A 24,381-nucleotide genomic window follows, 5' to 3' on the forward strand; every position below is an offset into this window, starting at 1 on the left:
AACACTACTCCTACCAGGTGTGCAGCATAACAACCCAAATTTAGAAACGTATACTTTATCCATTGATCATTTGTCATTCCATTTAAGGGGGATAGTTTACAAATCCATAACATTCAGTGTAAGTCCCAATTTCTTAAGCTGCATTGCGCTCCAATTATCCATTACTATTATGTATCCATTTGTATTGCATCAAATGTGTACGTGTTGACTGTCTAATGGTTTCATTTTTTAGTTTTATTGTGAATTCTCCAAGTTGTTTGTAAAGCAATTGACTAAAGAGCAATTGCACAGATTTTTGGATTAATGTGGTGCAAATGAAAATTTCTTTAGTATCTTTTAATATCCAATCAGATCCAGAGCATCTCCAGCAGTGGCTTCTCTTCCCATCCCCACACTATCCTTGACATCCCCCTCTTCCTCGTCCACATACACACGTAATCAGACAAAAATTGACACCGAGCCAAAGAAGGAGATATTAGGAGGGGTGACTAAAAGTTTGGTCAAAGAGGTGGGTTTTAAGGAAGGTTTTAAAGGAGGAGAGCGCGGTGGAGAAGCAGAGAAGATTGCGGAGGGAATTGCAGAGTTTAGGGCCTAGATGACCAATGGTGGGGTGGAGGTAGTGGGGCTGCACAAGAGCCCAGAATTGGAAGAACACAGAATTCTCAGAGTTGTTGCTGGAGGAGGTTAGAGATAGGGAGGGGTGAGGCCACAAAGGGATTTAAACATGAGGATGAGAATTTTAAATTGAAGGCTCTGGGGGACCAGGACTGTCATCTAGGCCCTAAGCTCTGGAATTCCTTCCCTGAACCCCTCTGCCTCTCCACCTCTCCCTCCTCCTTTAAGACCTTCCCTAAAACCCATCTCTTTGACCAAAATTTTAGCCACTCCTCTAATATCTCATTCTTTGGCTCAGTGTCAATTTCTGTCTGATTATGCCTCTATGAAGTGCCTAGGGACATTTTTCTACATTAAAGGTGCTATATAATTGCAAGTAGTTGTTGTTGTAGTTAGGACTCTTGAGGAATTGTCTGCATTCCTGTGGTTCATGGAATTTTGGTTATGACAAAGTAATGCAAAACCAGAGAAATTTCTGCAGTGCAAAATGAAAGAATCCATCCCCTTTACACCTCCTCCCTTTTTTTCCCCTTCCCAAGTCTAGTACCCCACATTTTCTTTGCAAGTAATTTTCAAGATCTTTAAAGATCCTCCATGTCTCGTGCTGTGTGCTTTTTCTACCAGAATGCCTAAAGCTCCATGAGGTGAGAGATTTCGTAGAAGCGTTCCACATATAGTGTAGAAGGCCTCTGTAAAATGCACTGCTTCGTTACAAAACTTCAGGAGCTCTGTGTGGGGGGCAAAAATGCACTCCTGGCAAAATTTACCATTGCTAGTGTCAATCCTGAGACACTAAGCTCTGACATGTTTTTAAAGAATGCATTTCTGATATGACTATATATAGTGCACAGAGGGACTCTTCGGCTAAAAAGATGGGGTGTAAGATGGTGGCAGTGATCATTCGTGCTAACACTCGGTGCCATAGAGCCAGAATGAATGCAGATTTAAAACCTGCTACACCGTGCAACCAATTTAAGCTGCGCCAAGCAATGAGGTGTCTGGTGGCGGCTGTGCTATCTCTCAGCAGGACGCAGAAAGAATTGGACAAGGGGTTCCCAATGGCTTATGGGGCGTGCAACATTGGTAGCAGCCTGGGTGAGCGAAGAGTGGAAGGAAATTGCATACAGGTGAACTGTTTACATGGAAAGAGTGTGTATGTGTAATTGTTTAGTTATTAAAAAATATAATTTGCTGAACAGGATTAGCTGTTAATGTTGATATACAAGGAAGCAATGTCTGCATGGCTCTGTTCTGGCTCTGACTCTGGCTGAATTCCAGAGGTGAGATGAGAGTGACTGCCCTTGACATCAAGGCAACATTTGACTGAGTGTGGTACCAAGGAGCCCTAGTAAAATTGAAGTCAATGGGAATCAGGGGGAAAACTCTCCAGTGGCAGGAGTCATACCTAGCACAAAGGAAGATGGTCGAGGTTGTTGGAGGCCAATCGTCTCAGCCCCAGAACATTGCTGCAGGAGATCCTCTGGGCAGTGTCCGAGGCCCAACCATCTTCAGCTGCTTCATAAATGACCTTCCCTCTATCATAAGGTCAGAAATGAGGATGTTCACTGATAATTGCACGGTGTTCAGTTCCATTCGCGACCCCTCAGATAATGAAGCAGTCCGTGCCCGCATGCAGCAAGACCTGGACAACATCCAGGCTTGGGCTGATAAGTGGCAAGTAACATTCGCGCTAGACAAGTGCCAGTGTGATGGAATACTCTCCACTTGTTTGAATGAGTGCAGCTCCAACAACACTCAAGAAGCTCGACACCATCCAGGACAAAGCAGCCCACTTGATTAGTACCCTATCCCCACCACCCTGGCTGCAGTGCGTACCAACTACAGGATGCACTGCAGCAACTCGCCGGGGCTTCTTCGACAGCACCTCCAAAAGCCGTGACCTCTCCCACCTAGAAGGACAAGAGCAGCAGGCACATGGGAACAACACCACCTGCACATTCCCCTCCAAGTCACACACCATCCCGACTTGGAAATATATTGCTGTTCCTTTATCGTTGGGTCAAATTCCTGGAACTCCCTACTTAACAGCACTGTGGGAGAACCCTCACCACACAGACTGCAGCGGTTCAAGAAGGCGGCTCACCACCACCTTCTCAAGGGCAATTGGGGATGGGCAATAAATGCTGGCCTTGCCAGCGACGCCCACATCCCATGAACGAATAAAAAAAAAAGTTGGCAGCACTTTTGCCTAAGGGGTCAGAAGATTGTGGGTTTGACCCTCACATCAGGACTTCAGCGCTTAATCTAGGTTGACGCTCCAGTACAGTGCTAAGGGAGTGCTGCATTGTGAAGGTGGCATCCTTCAGATGAGATGCTAAACCCTTTCTGCTTGTTCAGGTGGACGTTAAAGATCCTATTCACGAAGAAGAGCAGGGAGTTCTCCCACTGTCTTGACAACATTCCTCCAACACCACCAAAAAAGTTTATATACAGGGAAACACTGTGGTATATAATGAGGAAATGTTTATTGGTAAGTATAATACAGTACACTACAATCATTTGGCAAAAGCACTGTACTCCATCGAAGCATCACACAAAAGGTTGGAATAGTTTAACAGGGTAACACATTTGTCTATAGAAACATCGTGGAGTTCTCCAATCTTTTGCTTCATGTCCTTTTTTTTTAAAGTTTTTTTTCCTCCTTCATAAGCTGAACATTTTAATTCAGGGTTCCATTGAATTGCAAAGGTGTCTCATTTCAAGTCAAGAATATGTGGCGGCTCATTCATACAATTGATTGAAAGCTTAGTGAGCCCAGCGGCTGTTTCAGTGGGATGTCGGGCAGTTAACAAAAGACAGCCTTGGGCTGCATACCCAGCACTTGTTGCACTGTAGCTGGTTCCAGGTCTGGGGACATGGGAAGCTTTTTTGCAGATTTGTTAGAAAAATAAGGTTGGAGAGTGCCGAAAACAAAACATGCGGCATTTTAAAGAAATTCTAGCTACACAAGGTCTGGCCTTTAGGTCATTTTCTACTGACAGAAAATTCCTTTTCTGTTAAGTATGATTTGAAGAGCTTCCAAGACTTTGTTGCGTAAATTAAATTGAGGCAATACAGCTTTCGCTGTGTGGTGTAGTATTTCATCCTCTGTACTTGCACTGTGTCTGTAATGTGACAGCACTGTTAAAACAGTTTTGAGCATAGCATTTCTTTGTTATTGATATAAATTAGTACAACGTGCATTTTGAATCTTGGTCTCACACAGTATTAAGCAATATATTTTAACAATACAAAATGACTGGAGGGTGTTTTCTGTGCAAATCCTGTTCCTTTTGATGCAAGGAAGCTAAGTATTTAAAGGGTTAAATCTTTCGGAAGAACCCAAAAAGCCAATAACTCTGACTGCAACCTGAGGCACTTGTTAATAAGGTCTGCGACTTCAATTGTTACCAGGTTTCTGAGCAATGTTTAAATCCTGCCTTTTTTCATGAATGACAATTAGAAATATATCGCACTCAATCTGTTTTCCTGAAGCCATTCATAAAAATCAGATGGCGGGGCCTGGCCAGGAGCTTGCTTGATGCTGGGTGAGAAGGGTTGGGAATAAGCACTGGCAAAGCCCTGCCCCCGCCTCTTTCTGTCTCTGCAGCCATCGATGGACCATTTGTTGAGATTGTGGGAGGATTGAGTACTTTTTGGAAGGGCAGCTGGTAAAATTACTCTGACACATACTGGGCTCTGAGCCAGGGCTGGCCATGATTCAGACATTGTCTTTCCCCTCATTGAACTGTCAGGACCTAATTCATGGAAAAAAAAGTTAGTGAACTGGCAGCTCTCGCAGAGCGTTTCTTTTAGCCACGGCATGCAGAAGTGAAATGAATTCAGACTGCGCAACCAAAACCTTTTTACTTAGTATAACGTTTCTTCTGATTTGAAGGGATACAGGGATATACAGGTAAATGCCTACAAACACGAGATGTGGAAGAAAGTGTTTTTGAAGGAAAAATCTCTATTTTACTGTGTGAAAATCAAGAGAAGGGTGGGTTAATTTGTTCTGTACTATGTTGTACTTGACATGCTGATATGTTTACAATTAAGGAGAGTGAAAAACAGCATGAATACTTGATGGAATCTAACTGTAGTTTGTTTATTTTTTTTCAGCCACAGCAAGAGGTCCAGAAGAAACCTGCTCAGGTAGTGTGGACTTTTATTGTAATATAAGCAATTTAAAGTAATGGTTTAAGTAAAGAGATATCAGGAATAGGGAGGTGGAGAGCCTGGACTGCTTTCAAAGTTGGAGTTAATAACAAGGACATGAGCTCATGTGGGCTTCCTAATCTCAGCTGTCTGAGGAAATAGTGATAAATTGTATAAACATGGGGACTACATGGAAGTTCATGGAGGATAATGTAAATCTTACACTACATTCTGAGGAATCTCTTCCTTTTCCATCTGTTTCCTTCACTGTATCCTAACAGATGTCTTTACCATGTGGTAGTCTGGATCAGTTTAAAAACTTCTGATCTTGTAGTAGACTTTGGGGTTTCTAGAGGTTACGTACACATGGCCTTTTTACTTCAGCTAACCTTTTCTTATATAGGAAGGCTTGGTAACTGGAGTGGAAGGAGAGAACTTGATCCACAATTAGAAATGTAGTCTGAGGTTCACATTCTTGTCAGTGCAGTGATGATAATCCAAATGACTGAAAAGTCAGGAAGCCTCTTTATTGAAGCTAATGTGTCCAGCTTCTAAAGAAACACAACGTTCAGTTGAGAATCGATGTCCAAAGCACACAGGACCTGAGCAGCATAATGACTGCATTAATTTCAAAGCATCAGCATTACTACAATTTCTTGGCTATATGCCACGGGAGATATTACAGTACCAGCAATTCCGGTTAACCCTCCATAGACTTCCAACATTTGTGTGCCATATTGAGGACTTCACTTGCCTTTTAACGTGACATTTTTGCCAGTGTTAGATTAGTATTAGTAATGCCTGCAAACTTATGCAGCTTTTGTTTTATGTGGGGTTGTTTAATATACTTGATGAGACGTTAGTGTTTCTTTTACCCCCTACCCCTGTCTGAAGGTAGTGACTACTTGTTGTGGTTGTATCGGCAGGCTGTTCAATTATGGAGTACCTCACAGCCAAGCCTGACCTCATTCTTATCTGGCAGCCACACATGTGCTTTCTAGCAAGGATCACTGGACAGCATTTAGTAGCAGAGACCCTGGCCTTTTCTCTCTCTTCCCCACCCACCCGCAACAATCTACTGTCTAGCTATGTGGCACAGAAATAAATAGCAGCTCCTCTACAGCCTCTGCGGCTGAGATCAGCTAACTCAGTACAGACCCAGAAGCATGACCTAGGACCTTCTAGCTTGTCAGATACCTCTGATTTTGTCAACTGAGCCATTAGGGGAGCTTAGCATTAGCATTTTTAGCACTGACTCCCAATCTTAGCGAATTTTGTTTAGTCAGCTTGACACATGGAAATCCCATCACCTCATTCAAGAGTCTCCAAACCAAGTAACTAAGAAGTCTCCACAGAATAGATTTTCTGTTTGTGCAATACCGAGTCCGCACACACTCCCTGTAGGAACACAATTTGCTAGAGCAATAGTAATCGTCCCCCTGCTTGACAACCAAGGATCACTCTATTCATTTGGGCACTAGCTCGCAGAGGTATCTGACTTAAATGGGAAGAATTAAAAGGCCCTCCAGTGACGGATCTACTCCTCTCCAGGGTCCACTAGTGAGCCAGAATGGATGTTCAAATATCAAAAATGCCCTAGGATCCTATTTACCTGCCTTTACAGGGTTGGAAAGGACTTTGCAGTCCGTCTGGTGAGTCCCAAAAACTAATGCCTCCTAATCGCTCTCAAAAATGTATCTAATTCTCTCCAATTTTCCCACATTATCTGGTTCCCTGGGCAGTCTATTCCACATGTTCACCATCCTTTGCACATACATTAAATCTAACCTGTCGGTGCACCTTGCTTCTAAGCTTGAACCCATGTCCCTGGCTCTGGAGTTTGTGGAAATCTTAAACAGATTGGGGTTCAGTTTATTTATTCCCTTAAGAAACTTGAATCATATCTCTACTGAATCTTTTCTCCAGAGTAAGCAATCCCAGACTCCCCTCATAGCTTAGATGCATTAAGTATCATCTTGGGTGTTCTTTTCTGCACTTCTGCCAATGCCTGGACATTCTTGTTGTATTATGGTCAGGCGAATTGTACACAGTATCTGTCGCCATTCCGGTGCCTTGTGCAGACTCATCACCTACTCGAATTTGTACTCTTTCCCTCTGGTTATACACCCCAAGATCTCGTCTCTGTTGTCCTGTGGCCTAGAGCCATAGTTGATATTCCCACAATATATTTCCCTTCCCTAGTTTCATGGCCTTGCATTTGACCACATTAAATGTTATTTGCTACTCATCATCCAATCTTCCAAACTTATCCAGATCCCCTTGTATTAGGTTTGCCTGTCTCCTATTGTTTGAAACCCCCTCTTTCCCTGCTCCCCGCCCCCCAAATTGACATCATCTGTAAACATCTTTGTTTATGTCCCCAGAAATAAAGTTATTCAGTTATCAAGTCAGCCACAGAGGATTGATATGATTCCAAACGTTCATATCCAGAAATCATCTTGGTCTCACCTTAACCCCAAAGATAACCCACTTACCCCTTCTTCCCGCTCCCCAAGGAGGATAGTTACTTGTTGGTCATTAGACAACTGATAATTGCAGTTTTGAGCCTTGGCCATGTTGACAGCAGGTACCAGGAGCTCCTCATGAGTGACATGGTGGGCAGCACAACTCACCATGAAATTATGTGAGTGGATTGCTACCATCCTCCAGACCACAGGACAGATAAACCCCATTGAATAGTGTTTCCAACAGTTGCAAGTGCAGAGTTTCAACAGCAGTTACTTCCCTTTTTGCAACCAATTCATGGTAGGCATTGAGCCCTGGGTATATGAGTGTGTATGCTCATACCTGGCCTCCAGGTAACTGCTTCCAGCAGCGGTTGTCCCAAGTCTTGGTGTCCTTATCAGCTGTAGGACATCTATCTTCAGCATTGTGAAAGGACCTACCCAGGTTTACTTAAATCACGCCCACCAAATTCATGTCCAAGTTCAGTAATATGTACCAGGCTTACGCATTAAATAAAGCTTGATTTTTCTTCTCACTTAACACCGCCAAAAAGGCTAGGTTTACACTTCATTTTGTCTCAACTTTGATGCTTGTTGATTGGATTCCAAGAGGTTATGTAGGAGCTTCATGGTTCCAAATCCTCAGCGTGCTTTTCCTTTAGATGGCACTTCAGCTTGCCTGTGGTTTTGTTCTATTTTTCCAGTATATATGCACAAAGAAACTGATATAGGGACAAGTAAACTGTTTCCATAAATGTTTTCATTTGCATGCATACAGGAATTTTAAAAATTTGAAGTTAATTTTAATGGTTATTACCAATCCCTTTACTCTTGTTTTGCTTTTGTAGTTTTTTTTTGAGTTTTTGTCGAGGTGGGGTCTTGGGATGTGCAAAAGATGTTAATTTTGAAAAAGAATAATTGGGTGTTGCATACCACCATATTAATAAACCTTGGCTGCATAAATGTGTGTACATTTAAGCAAGCTTGGTGGCCAGTGCTGATAATACGAAGACTTGCAAAAATCTATGTGTGTAATTGTGTGTTTCTCAACCTCCCCAATATGCCCTTCAGATGACAGTCCAATGCACAAAGTTTGACCGGGGCTGAATTTGAGTCTTCATTGTTTACAGTTTTTCCTGTAATCATACAGCACTGTAGGCATGCAGTGAGCTGCTGGCAGCCCCACCAGCAGTTAAATTAAATTCACTATTGCCAGCAAAGAGAAGGGAAGATTAGCCATGAAGTGCCTTCAGGTGCATTTACTGTGCACACCTACAAGTGGGGCAAAATTATAATTCTTATGGTCCTATTTTCATTGCTACAAATTCATCTCGTATCTTTTAAAACTGCTGACCTGTGCGATGTAGCAATTTTTAAAATTACGATGCTCCTCAAGTTAAAAACCTGATGGGATCTGAAAGGTTAGAACAAAGCAGACGATAACAAATGTATTTGAAATTCTAAGCACATGGGAACCATACTAAAAACCAACAATTTGCATGAGCCGAGGCCACACATAGGTAAGTGTGCAGGAGAGGCTGCCACACTGTTTCGGGGGATCCCCATGATCAGGGGGGTGGGAGGCGGAATATCGTGGCAAGAGAGGCCTAAGATTTCATTGTAAGGCCCAGAGGTGTACACTTGCTCCTCCTGGCCCCACAAGGAAATTGAAAAAAAAATTTTACTTACCTTTTCAGGCTTCTTCTTGCCCCGAATAGGAAACTCGCTGCCCTTTCTTACTCAGACTTCCCAGTAAAAAACGCAGTCGGGAACCATTGCTGTCATCGGGACCCGACATGCATTTTTAAAAAGGACCCCGCCGGTTTTGGGCAGGTGTCCTTGCCACGTGCTGAGGAGAGCAGGTTAAAATACAAACCTGTCAGCTCCCGGCAACTCCGGGACGGGTAAGTATCTTGGGTGATTTTAACTACCCACCCCAGTTTCCATCGGGCGGGTAGGGTTAAAATCACCCCCCAGTAATTTCCTAGGAAAACCTCTCATTAACAAAAAATCAGCTTCAGTTGGAATGTTCTTTCAAAGGATAATCTTAATTTGCAGAGCACCATAGAGACTAATTGATAATCATAACTTGATGAAGCTTTTGATCTCATGGTGAACAGTCTGTTAAGTTTATAAGAACCTGATTGTATTAGAGAATTAACCAAGATTGAGTTTTGACAATTGAATGTCACTTCGTTGAATCTGGTGATTGTAGAGGTGGATGCATTGCTAGCCAGTGGCCATTCTTCATGTGTGAGCAAAGAGGGCTTCAGAGAGTGAGACAGTAAATAGAGTATTTGACCATACGTGTCATCTTAGCCAGGCATAATTTTTGTCCTCACCCTTAGTCCACACACATACACTTTCCAGTAGGGGTCACTGGGTAGTCATCAGAAACAGCAATCCTGACTTTGTGCTGCATGAGTAGTGCCAAGTTTTACTGGAGTAATAGTTATGCTTTCTTGGGAATGTTGAATGCTTTAATGATGATTTTAGGAGATATGAATAGTGAGGTTTATATTTTGGACAGCATCAACGCTGTTTTGAAACGCATATGGGATTTTGCATTGGAGTGTAAGGACTTTGAATAGTGGATCACGCAGTAGCTAGAAATGACAGGTAAATGGCATATACAGTGAGGGTGGTCATTAGTAGCTGAGGGTGGTTAAGAGATGATGCCTGGTTTCGAAGATGTTCACAGTTAGATCCTGCAATAAATAGGAACAGCCTATTCCAAAACCCCCAGAGTGTTGGTGGCTAGGGATAATTTACACTGTCAGAGATTCTCTTATTTCCTGCAGCATCAGCTTTTACCTTAATTCAATTTCTTTTTAATTGATCAGTTGTGTAATGGCCTTCATCAGTGATAATTTTTTTAAAATATTTGCTAACGCACTAAAGTAGTTTCTAGCAATACAAAAAGATTTTTTTAAATTCTTCCATGAGGTTTATGTTATAAGTATATTTTAGAAGTTGATCAGATGGTCAGTCCAGTTTTCTTGATTAATATCACGCATGGGTGTCTGACACTGGAGGATAGTTGAGGCTTAAGATTATTAGTTGCCTAGGTCAGCAGTCGTTGGTCAGTTTTCCTGCGTCAGTTGGGGCACATTGTGACCATTTCACTTACTGTTTGACATTATGAATGGCAGCCAACCTCTCAGAGCAAAGGATTAGATAATGTTTGCTTTTAAGAAAGGTCTCTATTATTACATGCACCAGCTATGTGATGAAAAAGAGACCAACTTTTTTTCGGGGGAAAAAAAATGGGCACAAAACAGAATCAGCTTTCATTTTTGTTTTCCTACCTCTTTGCGTTGGTATTTTTGTTTTGACTATGGCTGCTGCTGCCATCATTGGGAGAGTTGTGTGAGAGAAGTCACTGAGCCCAGCAGTGAGGGAGCTGCATCAACAGCTGTAGATACAGTGAGTGAACCCTGGGGTTTCCGTACATGTGCTGTTCCAACCGTATGCATTTATTTGGCTCCCTCTCACTGTCTGTTTTAGTAACTGCTCCCAAACAGTTTCCCGTAATTATATCATTAATGCTCCCTGTCAAAATATAACCACAAAAACATGGAAGGAAATGAATCAGAATTCTGTATAACTTTCCATGATTTATATATAAGGAATCCAGGCAGAGATATTCTTTTAAATGCAAACTATTCCTAATCTAGAGGCATCATGGCTGATGCTTGTAGTGCCCCCTTGCACTCACTCTCCAAATCGCCATTTGTGCGACTTACTTAAACCCCAGGATCGATTTTAACTCCGGGCGGGTTCCGGTTGAGTGGGAGGGGAGTGGTGAGTGCGACTCCCTGGAGAAAATTTGAGATCTAATCTATATTAACTCGAGTGCCTCATTAACATGCTGCCGGTTCACTTCCCACTGGAAAACCGGGCAGCCCTGGGCCGCCTGCCACCATGAAGGTAGAAGTGGGGAAGGGGGTTCTGAGAGGGTCTCCCCCGAGAGGAAGTGGGGGAGTCCAGGGCAGGGGAGGCCACGACTTTGCTTGTGTGGCCTGAAGGAGCATCCTGCTCCTCCTGGCCCCACAAAGGAGAGTTTTTTTTTAAAAAGTACCCGTTTGGGTTTCTTCATCTTGCACTCTGACTTTCTCGCTTAGGTCTGAGTTAAAATCGCAGTCGGAGCCCGTTGACATCATCGTATCCTAAGCTGTATATTTAAAGACAGGGCCCAGCTGGCTTTGGGCGGGTGACTTAGCTGCCTGTCCAGAAGCTGAAGTAGAAATCACGGTCAGCAGGATTTGGCAGCTTTCTGACGGGTAAATATCTTGGGGCATTTTAACTCTTTCTCCCTGCTTCCCCCCCCTTTCCAGTAGGTCCAGGGAGCTGGGTCTGGAAGTTGAGATTCCTACATTAGAGAGCACGACATTAATTCAATTCAAAATTGCTTTTGAGGGAAAATAGGTGTGGTGGTGCGCAGTACAGATTCTGATTTTTGTGCTTCGTGAACAATTTATATAATGCTGGGTTTTGCTCAAACTCATTCTGGAAGAATTTAATCAATTAATTCCTCTATATATTCAGGGTCTAAAAATAACTGCTGTCAAGAGGATGTTTATGACTTAAGCGTGAGGACTGTGTAACTGATCCTGAACTTTCAGTCCCATTAATTATTTACTAGTCTGTTCTATTTTTATAAAGAATTGTTGGAGGTTGCTTCATAGAACCGACATAATTAGTCAGTAGTTTAAATTATTTTAATGAAAATGTTGACTTCCAACAGTTTTCAGTAGCACCATATCCTGCTGTCAAGATTCAACTGGTCAAAGAATTGTGATTAGTGTTTTTGTTTAATCAATAGAACTGGGAGTGAAAAATAATGGGGTCAATTTTAACTTGTTTCCCTGGTGTTCACGGCTTCAAAATGGGGTCGGTAGCCTTAGCGCCCCATTAACACCAACAATGCAGCCGACGCCATTTTGAAAGGGGCCAATGGCTGGGCGCACAAAGCTTGTATTGATGGTAGGCCTACTTCAGTATGCAAATAGTGGTCCTAGGACCCCCGATTGCCGTTTTCGGTTGGAAATGGTCGGAACATGCACCGTGCACACTTCGATCATTTCCACAGACAGCAGAGCCAAAGAGGCCCGGCCGAGGTAAGTTTGATTGTTTTTGAGGGGCCCGGAGGAGCAGGTGCGCTCCTCCGGGCCCAACAAAACTAATCTGGGCTGCTAATGCCTCGAGATCGGCCCTCCTGCGATCGGGACCCCCCGCACTTAACCTTGATGGTGGCTGTGGCAGCCTGATAGCGTTTGCCGGATTAAGGCTGGCCAATATCAGGATGCTTGTTTGGCACCTGCAGCTCGTTGGCCCAGTGTAGATGAGGCCGGTGCCTGAAAATCGAGGCCATCTCTTCAGTGTCGAAAAGGATGACCGACCAGTGCTCTCTACCGGTTAGTCACCCAAAAGTCAAAATCGAGCCCAATGCCTGTTAAACTGTTGATGGCCTAATCAGGGGAATTAGTTTTAAATTGCTCAAATAAACTTCAGTTGACGCACTTGTTAAGGGACTGCATTTATATTGCACACAGGAACCTGATATCAAATCGCTCTCAAGTCTTGCTGCAGGTAATGAGAGCCGATTTACACAGGCTTCTCCCAGCCCAGTTTCAGTTCCTTGTTCTGTATCTCATTCAAGAGATGATGTCATGAGGTCCTGACGTTCCAAGCTATGCAAGAAAATCAATATTAGTTTGGAACCTCATCTGCTCAAGACTGTGTTTACATTGCAGTAAGAGATCTGCAGTTTGGGTTTCAGACCTGCTGCTTTTCCATTTCCACTATGATGGGAAGTCTGAATGCTGATGTGACTCTGTTTACACTCCAACCATAGCATCACAATAATGTGGAAACTGCTTTGCTGTACGCTAAAGTTCATGTGTGAATACACCCAGAGGGTGCTTAAGGGGCTAGTGGTTAACTCAACAGTGTTTAATTCAGTTCTTTTACTCTGTCAGCAACTCCGCTCTAGAGACTTGAGCACATAATCCAGGCTGACATTTCAGTACAGTACTGAAGGAGTGCTGCATTGTTGGAGCTGCCATCTTTCGGATGAGATGTTAAACCGAGACTCCCGTCTGCTCTCTCAGATGGACATAAAAGATCCCATGGCATTATTCGAAGAAGAACAGGGGAGTTGTCCCTTGGTGCCCAGACCAATTTTATCCCTCAACGATCATCACAAAACAGATTCTCTGGTCATTATCACATTGCTGTTTGTGTGACCTTGCTGTGCACAAATTGGATGCCACGTTTCCTACATTACAATAGTGGCTACACGTCAAAAGTACTTCATTGGTTGTAAAGCACTTTGGGACGTCCTGAGGTCGTGAAAGGTGATATACAGTCTTTCTTTTTCTTTAATTTCCTCAGAAGCATTCTCAGTCTAAACATAAATATGTTGCTTCTCCTCCCCCCCCCCCCAACAAAAAAGAAAAACAAGAGCACATTGAGGTTAATGAAAGTTATTTCTAACTTTTTCCCCCTAAGGGAACTTGGAGTGTCTAATTGTAGTGCCTAATTGCATCTCTCCGGGCATCCAAAAACATTGAATTTTTTTGAAGTGCAGTCAGAGTTGCTATGTAGATAAACATACAGCCATTTAGTGCACTGCAAAGTCCCACAAACGACAATGAGGTGAATAACTAGTAAATGTGTTTTTTGGTGGTGTGGGTTGAGGGACGAATGTTGGCCAGGACGCCTATTCCTTACTTTTCTTCAAATAGTGCCTGGGAATTTTTAACATCTACTTATATAGGCACATGGGTCCTAGGTTTAATATCTCATCCAAAGGATGGCACCTTTGACAATGTAGCACTCTCTCTATACTGAACAGGAGTGTCAGCCTAGTTCAGGTGCTGAACCTCTTGACTTAAATACCACATTGATAAAGTACCTGCAGATATGTTATTTAGCACAAAGTAAACTTTACAAACCTCTCTTAAACCGATTCTAAAACAGAACAGTTTGGAGTTCAACTGCCTTCCCTCCCCCCTCCTCTCCTCCCGGGGTATAGTTCCATGGGCACTAGTTGCCCTCTGGTACCTTGCCCAAATGGCCATTATCTAGTGTCAGCCTTGACAGTAAGTTTTAGCAGTCTATTTGACTCTGGAGAGCTCCATAGCTGAGTCCAATCCTATCCTCATGAAACATCCACACATGCACTACTAGCTGCAATTGCTGGATAGCAATCAGGAGCAGGATCCCTTAACTTTCTCCCCCACCCTTAACAAACAAATCTTGAGGCCAGTCATAGCACCCCTACTACAATCGTGGCTGAGATCAACTAGCCTGGTGTAGACTGGAGATCAAACTTAGGACCTTCCTGATCTGTATGTCACATCTACACCCCTGTTAAGCTGGCTGAGCCATTGGGCATGCAAATTTGTTTCTTTTAACTATATAGACACAAAGAATTCCAATTTGATTATACTAGTTTGGTTGGAATATCTCCAGAGGCCTTTAGATATGAGGAGAATGACATTCAATCTGGAAGACTGCAAATGTAGTATCCATCTGCAACAGCATTAAAGAAGATCAATGTAAAATGTTCCATTGGACATATTTATATACCCCTGTAGACTACATAAATTTAAATAGAGCCATTTGTGAAAAATGTTGCTACATTCATAGTGAAGTTGCCTCACTATTTGATATATTTTGGACCTGTCTTTCAAAATAGTCCTAATGGAACACAATTGCACAAGATATTCAGACTGCCGTTGTTTTTGTACTGGGTTTATCCCCCTAAACATGTAATAGAGTTGATTTGAACTCTCGGCAAGTTTGGGACAGGAGAGGAACCCCCATGGAGAGTTAAATGTGAGGCCCGGGCCATTTTAGCTCCTGGGAATTCAAACGGGAGCCCAGACTGCCGGGGACCCAAGGCGACGATCCCCGGCATAAAGTTAGCGCTGGGGTGAGGGGAGGTGGTATGAAAGGAGATGCCGGCACTGGGAGGGAGATCTCTGGCGCCGACCCCCCCCCCGATGATCTCTGACCCCCCATGACTGAGCCCCCAACTCCCCTTCCCAATGACCCCCGACACCCCTCTCCCCCCCCCCCCCCCCCAGATCTAGGACTTACCTGCTGGCATCCACTCCCTGGTTGCTTTCCAGTCTGACTGATAACCAACCTGTCAATCTGGCTGGCCTGTCGGGCGGGAAGCCTACAAAAAAAATGAAAGACGTCCTTACGTCAAAATCGTGTGGACATCTGGGAAACCCATACTTCCCCCCCCCCTCCGCCCTCTTCCCAGCTCCCCGTTAAAATGTAGCCCCCTAATCTCCACTCAGTTACTTGATATCAGCTGGGAAAGTAATTTGGTTACTACAATTGGCCTTGCTATCTTTGGGTTTGGAACAGGAAAAAAAAATCACTCCTGGTTACCATCTAGTCACCCCTATTGGAGAGCAAACATGTGTGTTGGGGCTTGACTGTGATCCTCTTCATTGTTGAATACTCACTATCTAGTCACACATGGAGAATAACCATTTGGGTGAAATGTTCAATGGCTTCCAGTGCACATAGATCCAAACTGCAACAAGAGTCAGGGCAATTAGGAGGGGAGGGAAGAAACTTGGGGAGGAAAAATCTTGTGGTCCATACCTGCCTGAATAAGCAATGAATTAATATTAGTCATTTTTCCCAACTAAATCCCAGACTCAGCAGTGAGAAATAACCAAGGTGGGCGGCGGGAGGGTGATTGCAAAATTAACCAAGCCAGTTCCTGTCCTCACCTGAGTTCCACACAGACACACTTTCCAACAGAAGTCACTAGATAATAATCAGGAGCTGGAACCGTGGGTGGTTTTTATCACTGAAGCTCAAGCAAAGGTTTGATATTTCTCAACTGAAATGGGAGGTTTTGATCAGTGAGGAAGCTGTCACAAGGCCAGTCCTGCATATTTCACAGCATCTGTTTCAGGGTGTTACTGATGAGCACCTGAAAGCAGGTCAGCCCTCTTCTTCATCCCCCCACCCAGATACAGCCTAGAGAGAAAAATAACTTGGAAAAGAGAAATACCCTAAAATAAAACAATTTGAATTGAACTAAATCCCAATAAGTAGAACACATAGCATTGAGCTCTCTAAACCAGAATGTTTCCTGTTTCAAACTTATAATGCTTGCAGCAGGACAAGATAAGACCAGCTAGTCCATCGGGCTTGTCCCATTCTGGCATGGTAAGTGCCTTTTATTGTACTGCTTGTGGGCCAGGAGGAGCATCACCCCCTCTCCTCCACGTAACCACGCAATCTCCCGAGAAAGGTCAAAAAATAACCAAGAAAAAAAAACATGCGCCAAATTAGGGAAAGTCTTCTCTGACCCCAAAGCCGATCAAGCAAGTTCCAGGATATCACCGTGACTGGGGAACACAACCTACTATGACCCGCCTATCTTCTATATGTAGATATATTTGTCAATGTCAGGAACTTGTCCAGCTTGCAGCAAATCCACACTCTCTGCATGTGCCAGCAACTTATTCCGGAGGTCAATGACTCTCTGCGAAAAGAAGTATGTCCCAGCATCTAACCTAGTTCTATGCTTTCATAACTTCTTATTATGTCCCTTGCTCCTCCCTAATCTACCAAGCTCAAATAGCCTATTCACTTGGACCGAGTCTAATCCTTTCATTAAAGACCTTAATCATATCTCTTCAAAGTCTACATTTTTCTGAAGTATAAAGCCCCAGTTCTCTTAGTCTGTCCTGGTAGCTGAAGGCCCTTTAAACTTAATCTAGTGACCCTCCTCTGAACTTTTTCCAGAGCCTCTATATTCTCCATCACAATAGTATTAAAATTCATTTAATATATTCACAAAGTACTTGGATTCACTTTACATCAAAATCTGAGCTTTACAGATGAGTTAAATTTATAACATGAACATCCACCTACCATGGAGATTGAGGATTTTGTAGACTGGGTTAGGGGTGGGGGAATTGGCAGTCAAGTAATGGGCCTTCCTGGAATCATTTAATAGTAAGCACTGCTTTTCTTTGATAGCAACAGTTTTGAAAGGCTGACAGTTGAAGTGCTTTTGTTGCATAAAACTTTCAATTGAAAAGAATGAAGTAAAGAAGTAATCTGGGGGAAGGGGCAGAGGGGAGAGAAAAGAGAAGAGTCTACGATAGAATAATTGTACATGATGGAGCAGGCTTGTTGGACCAAATGGCCTTTCTCACTCCACACTTTGCATCTATATTGCTAATCTTTTTTCTGATCCATGAAAGGCAACGGGGGTTAAATTTGATAACCCCCAAAATCGGGTGCGGGGGTCGTGGTGCACGATTAATCCGTGCCCAGTCGTTGAGATGCAGGCAGCATGTGAGATTCATGCTGGCTGCTCATTTATCTGATATCTGCAAGCAGCCAGGCCTAGCTGCACTGTTGAGTGGCTGCTCACCAGCAAAGGTGGGTGGGGGGGCCTGATAATGCGCAAGTGGCTAGCATCACGTAAAGGCAGCTTGCACTGTTTAAAGGCAGCCTGTACCTTGTATTTGCAAAATGTAAGATATTGGTCCGCACGGAATCTGAATGGAGATCAGACATTGCACACGTAAAACACAGATGCAGCTTCCGTCCCTATTTTTACAAACTGTTGAGTTATGTTAAAACATTGAATAAAGGTTGCGCACTACTAAATCCCACATCTGCACGCCAGACCTCACCAATCTGCCCATCTGAGCTTGTACCAGGCCTGCGAGAAAGTGCACACCAAGGTTCTCTGCCGATGCACTAGAGGCCTTGGTGCAAGAGGTGGACAGAAGGAGGGGCATCCTATATACGCAGGGGGGCAAGAGACCCTCCAGACATATGCTTCCGACGCAGTGAGAGGCAGTAGCAGATGAAGTCAATGCCAGGCATAAAGCACCACAAATATGGATGCAGTGCAGGATGAAGTTCAATGCTTTGACATGAGTGATCAAGATAAGTGAGGTCAACTGTCAAGTGGCATCTCCTACCAACTGCACCACTAGCCACATCCACTGCTCCACGCACTACACCCTCATCACTCACCTACCAACAAACTCTTTCAGTCAGTACTCAACTCTTCCAGTCCGATGCTTCCTCTCACTCTCACATATTACCACTGTTGCAAGCCACACACACTGGCAGCTATTCAACTATGACAGGCATATCACCCAAACATCCTGCAGGACACTCACCAACACATGTCCCGCTTTCTTGCAGGAGATGGTGGCGCATAACAGGAGGTAGCAAATGCCAGTGGCTCCATAGAACATGAACATGCCATCCTTTCTCAGGATGACAGCATTCCTGCCTCACCCCTGCCACTCTGCCAGTGCCCTTGCTGTTTCCTGTCAGCTAGTCAGCCCACTCCCTGTAGAGTAATGAAACTTTATTATAGGAAGATAGGAACAGGAGTAGGGTATTTAGCCCCTCGAGCCTGTTCCGCCATTCAGTGTGATATCATGGCTGATCTGTGGCCTAACTCCATATACCCGCCTTAGCTCCATATCCCTTAAAACCTTTGGTTAACAAAAATCTATCAATCTCAGATGTAAAATTAACAATTGAACTAGCATCAGCTGCCATTTACAGAATAGCGTTCCAAACTTCTACCACCCTTTGCGTGTAGATGCGTTTCCTAACTTCACTCCTGCAAGTCCTGGCTCTAATTTTTAGGCCACATCCCCTAGTCCTAGTATTCAAATATAGGAGAACTCCCCAAAAATAGATACAATTGCATCAGCAGCCAGAAGCAATAATCCAGCAACTAACCTGTAAATCCTGCACAATTCCTTTAAATAGCATTGGTGGGGGCTCCTCCATGCTGTTTACGACCTGTTCAGTTGTGCAAGGTTAAGACGGTGCATCTACTGCATATTCTCCCTACTTTACATGCGGCCAGCATTCGTTTTCTGCGCGTGTGCAAACGCCTTTACCAAGATAGCGTCCGGCGCAAGTCATACTAGAAGTGTGTGCACGCATTCTGGACGCCATTTTGGGTCCTTAGGGGACCGCCTAGGGCCTACAAAATGGGCACTACGTGGCCCAATTTATAGTCCTATGTGATTGACGGTGGGTAGGCAGCAGTGTAATGGTGCAATATTTTGGAGCTCGGACACAATGTAGTAAGAATTTGCGGCTGGAATTGCCGCACAAATTGAACTCCCAGTCTCAAACATGTCGTCATTTGAGACATGGTGCTTTGCTAGTGAGGGGAGCCACCCTAATGCATTTAAGCATAGTCCATGAGTCCACTTTAAATCTGTATGGCCGTGCAAATTTTTATTTCTGGGTATGTTATTACAGAAAACACAACTCAGAATGCGGCCTGTATGGGGGTGGTGGGGATGGGGGGCACGGCTGGGGGGTATTGAGTCGAGCCATAGGTAGAAATGTGGTCATGTTTCAAAAGTGGAGGTATATATATGGAATGCAAAGTAGATGAATTATTTTATTTTTCCCTTCCATCAGGAGACAGTAAGGTTACAATTGCGATAATCATGATCCCTACCCCTACTTCCAATTAAATTACATTCTTAAACAACCTTTCTCGCTCATTTTAGATCCTCACTTCTAATAAAGTAATGTTTAACTGTTGAACATTAGTAGCTTGAAGCTGGAGAGCATTGAAGCGAAAGGCAACCAATTTTGCTTGAGACTTGGACCATTCTAGACTTACTTGCCATTAAAGGAAACATGGAACATGCAGGTTCAAATTCAACTAAACATGACTTACCAGTAATGTTGGCAAATTTGCCAGGTCTCCCATAGTTTAGTTTCCTCTTCATTGCTAAAGATTATTTTGTAAGGTACAGCACATGTTATTTGTATCTACAGTGCTAGTGTCAATAAGCGTGTTTTACCTGAAATGGCTATCTTAGAAATTATCAGATGTTATGCTAATAATTATTTGCCTGCCAATTGGAAGAGATTTCAAAGCACTAACATATTATCCAGCTACTTTAAGTGCAATGTTTTGGACAGGTAGTTTGAATGAATGATTGTACCGCTTTTAGGTATAATCCAAACATTATCTATTTAGCAGAAACTTTTGGCCAAAAAAGTACAGGGAGCCTGTCGGGCCTATTAACATTATTACTAAGTCCTGTTTGGATGAACTGAAACCTCCAGCCTGGGGGTATTCCTTTTCCATCTTTACACATTGCTAGTAACACATGATGCATCCAGGGTTGAGAATAAGAATGAAACACTAACCTGTGGTTTCGTTTTCATTTGAGAAACATTTTAGAAGACGGTTCAGATTGTTAAAGCCAGAGCCCCATGATGTTTAACAGACCGTTTGATCTTGTAGCATTTGGAGTCTTTGGTGAATAAGCCAGACCTGAGCTGTCAAGGGCAAACCCCTGTAAACAGAATTATTATGTTATCGGTTTCATTGCACTTGGGTGAACTAGCCAGTGTCTTGACTGGAAACTACATTGACTTATTTGTACTGGGCAAGAAAATTGCATATCTGCTAGATAACCATGTCTTTCTAGAATGTAAATGTTAATTGAAGAGGCTGGGGCATAGGGCAGCTGACACTTGACTTTGCCCTCTTTAGTCCTTATAAAGCTTTGATCAAGCTACATCTTTCTCTGTTGCTTGTCCCCCAGAGAGTCTCCCAGGGTCATGGCCTGCTGCCTAGTCAAGAGGCATTAGCCTACTGGCTTAAATATTTGAGGCCCTTGGGTTAGCAGGGGGCCTTCACTTCATGCACTCCACATTTCCCACATAACCTAAAGCAGACTAAACAAAAGTGGTGTGAAATCCGATGGCTGGATGCAGCTAAAGTAATATGTTGAAACTGTCCTCCATTCATTTAATACTGTGTGTTTGTTTCCTGGATTTACACCCTTTTTGGTCTTTGGGATCATGGAAACCTTTGAAAAGGGGATTGCAGAGCAGTGGCCTGTGATTAAAACCTAGTGTTTTTCTCCATGCTGCTCTTGTGCAGCAGTGTCACACATGGTAGCATTTAGGAGCCCCTTCACAGCTGAAGTGTTTCAAACACTAATGAATGGAAGCTTGGTCATATAATGCAGACAAGCTTTAAGGCATGCTTTACTGAATGGTGTACTGTAGTGGCCTGGGAAAGGAAGAGAGTTATAAATTGTGTCAGCTAGCAGCCCAGACAAAATGAAGCCATGTGGAAAATCAAATCTATTTAACTATGAAACTGTTGTAAGCCATTTTAAGGTGGTCATCCTTGGCAGTTCTTGGTTTATGAGGTGACAAATGTTAAACCACATAATACAGACTTTTGCTTCAGTTTTTTAGCAAATAAATGTAAAATATTTTGATGTAGTTCTTCAAAGGGCCATTTGGGGGGAAATTATTTTAGGGGGGTGAATGTTGACAAGATTTACTGTTGCAAATATTTGATAAATTGATTGAATAATTTACAATGTCCAAGTAAATAAGTACCTATTTTCAGTATAACTTTAAGGCTTTTATGTTCCACACAGACATTGTAATGACATCAGCTGTAGGAGATTTATTGTGGTTTAACTGGAATTTAATCAATGCACTGTCTCTCAAATTTGTGGTTAAGCATATCCGGTTTTGAGGCCTCCCGAAATACTTTGGTAATTAAAAAAATAACAGCATTGCTTGTAGAACTGGTCACTGTGGAAGGAGAGGGCAAGACAATATTATTTAAAAGGAGTGTCTGAAATAATACAAATTTGTTTTTGTTTGCAGGAAGAGGGTGAAGGAACGTCCTCACAAGAATCCACAGAGGAAGATTAAGAAACCACACTATTTTACTTCTACCTCATTCAGCAGTTGGGTCTTTTGAAAGGGAGAAGACACTACCTTGACCACTTTTTTTCCCAATTGACATTGGTCTGTCCACTTTTACCTGGGGAGAAACACATCCTCTGAAAGACTTTTGCTATCCACCTTTTTGTAATCCCTTCACAGTCCCAGGTTTAGTGAAAAAAAACTGCTGTAACACAGGGGACACAGATTAATAATGCAACATTTAATTACTGTTTTCTTTTTTTAATTCTTAACATACTTATAGTTTATTGAGCTGCTAAGTAAGGGTGAGTGGGTCAAAAAAGATTTTTATTTTTCACTGCAATGCACAAAATAATGCAAGAAGAAATCATCATATACATAGCACATAATATGGGCATTTTGATAGAAACAGCTTTTCTGTTTAAAAACGGATGGGCTTTAACAGTACCAGCACCCACCCCCTGACTTAGTATACACCCTGTATAGAACACCAAAGATAAGGGATAGACTCTGCTCTTATAGAAACTTTATAGTAGACTTTTTTTTAAATTGATGTTTTTCACTTACTGTAATTTCAGGAAGATCCTAGGGCTGATTTTTTAAAAATATTTAATTCTGCTGTTAACTCAACACCTAAAATTATATTCAGTAACTGAAGGGAAGGATGAAAGATTGACGCATTTTTTACAGGTCCATAGGGACAACAAACAGGGATCAAGAAATTCCACTTCAGTGTAGGTCACTGAGACTCGGAAAGGGAACTGATTTTCCTCATCAGTCAGCCAATAAGAACCACATATAAAGGTGACTTTACCTTTACCTCTGATGCACTGACATGTGGATGGATTGAGCAAACACATTTCTTGATTTTGGGAACACATGCTGTGTGTAACTGATCTTCAAATCATTCCTCCTCCATCCAACCAATCCATATGAATACTCAGTCAAACCAGCACTTTTAGTGACAGTTGCAATATTACCCCATTATCTGTAACTACCTCTGATTAATTCAATTAGTTTGACAGCCTCTCGGGTACATGCTGCTATACACATACAATGCAGGATTTTTTCAATTTAATGGACAGTTAAACACTGATACCTGGAAAACAAATCTAAAAATTCATTTTGCTTTTATAGTCTAAATATTAAAAGAGGAAACAAGAATACTGAAAGCATTTCTGTATTGCAATATAATTGCTGAATTTTTACAAGTTACTTATTCCCAGTTTGTGCAACTAATTTTCTGTTCATACTTGTAACTTGAATATAATTTTTTACTGAATTACTCAATGATTTTTAATGGATCATTTTTTCCTTATGTTACAATTAATGAAATAGAAATGTCTCTATTGCTTTTATTTTTCATTTTTATCAACTGTAGTAATGTTTGAAATATAACTGTCCAGGTTTGTACCTCAAATGAATTCATGGCAAATGGACTAATCAATTGACCAAAACCTACCTCCAGACATTAAAAAGGAATGAACTTGTATTGTTACTATCAACATTAGTTTTAAAATATTAACATTTTAGGACTGCAACTAATCCCTAATCAAAGTATTTTTGTAAAAAAAAAGGAAAAAATAACCTTGGATACAAAAGCAGTTTAAATTACGTTCTATTCAGAAACCTTCAAAGGAAACTTGAAGCTTTGTAGGTGGGAAGCAACAAGCTCAGTTTTTTTGTATAATTCAATCAAGAACATGTGTTTAAATGAGTAGATTGTAAGAAAAATACTTGATTAGTATTTTCATGTATTTTACACAAATGTGATTTTTTTTTCTTTCCTTTTTGTAATATGTTTCAACCAGATGTATTTTTAAATGCTTCTTATGTAGAGTTTTATCTTGCTTTCTGCTTGTCAATATTGCTACTTTTAACATTTAATGGGCCGGGGAGATGGGGAGAGGGTAGTTTCTCAGGAGAACCTGTGACAGTAAGGCTTTAGTGTTGAGCCAAAGTACAACCAAAGCTGATTCCTTCTGGCTTCCATCAGAATTTGTAAAACCATGGCATAATCTCTGATGGCTCATCAGACAATGTGTTGCACACCCTGTCTGTATGTCGAAGGCATTTTCCCCACATTTTTCATTAATTGTATCCTCCAACAAATGACTGCCTTGTGTTTTCTTTTTTTTAAAAAACATACTTTTTGTGATTTGTATGAAATGTCATTCCATGTACTTTGATTTAAAAGAGAACCCTGTAAAGTTTTACCTCGGTTTTGGTCTAACACATACTAAGGAAGCCTTTGGTTACTTGTTGGACATTTAGCTCTGGGAAGCCTCTCAAATGCTGATGTTTACCATGTATTTCTCTGTATGTTGTACAATCAATTACACACTACTACCTCTTGGGGCCTACTGTTACCTCAATTTCAAGATGAAAACCTATTCAATTGTTT

At 42.3% G+C, this 24,381-nt stretch overlaps 1 long non-coding RNA gene across 1 annotated transcript; it reads left to right on the forward strand.

Moving 5' to 3' along the window:
* Nucleotides 1-4,499: 4,499 nt before the first annotated feature.
* Nucleotides 4,500-22,287, forward strand: LOC137334967 (uncharacterized). The gene is made up of 3 exons (XR_010966283.1): nucleotides 4,500-4,615; nucleotides 4,738-4,770; nucleotides 21,936-22,287. It is a non-coding gene; the product is annotated as an uncharacterized lncRNA (long non-coding RNA).
* The last annotated feature ends 2,094 nt before the right edge of the window (nucleotides 22,288-24,381 follow it).

Source organism: Heptranchias perlo, chromosome 18 (assembly GCF_035084215.1).
Source record: "Heptranchias perlo isolate sHepPer1 chromosome 18, sHepPer1.hap1, whole genome shotgun sequence".
NCBI classification, from domain to species: Eukaryota; Metazoa; Chordata; class Chondrichthyes; order Hexanchiformes; family Hexanchidae; genus Heptranchias; species Heptranchias perlo.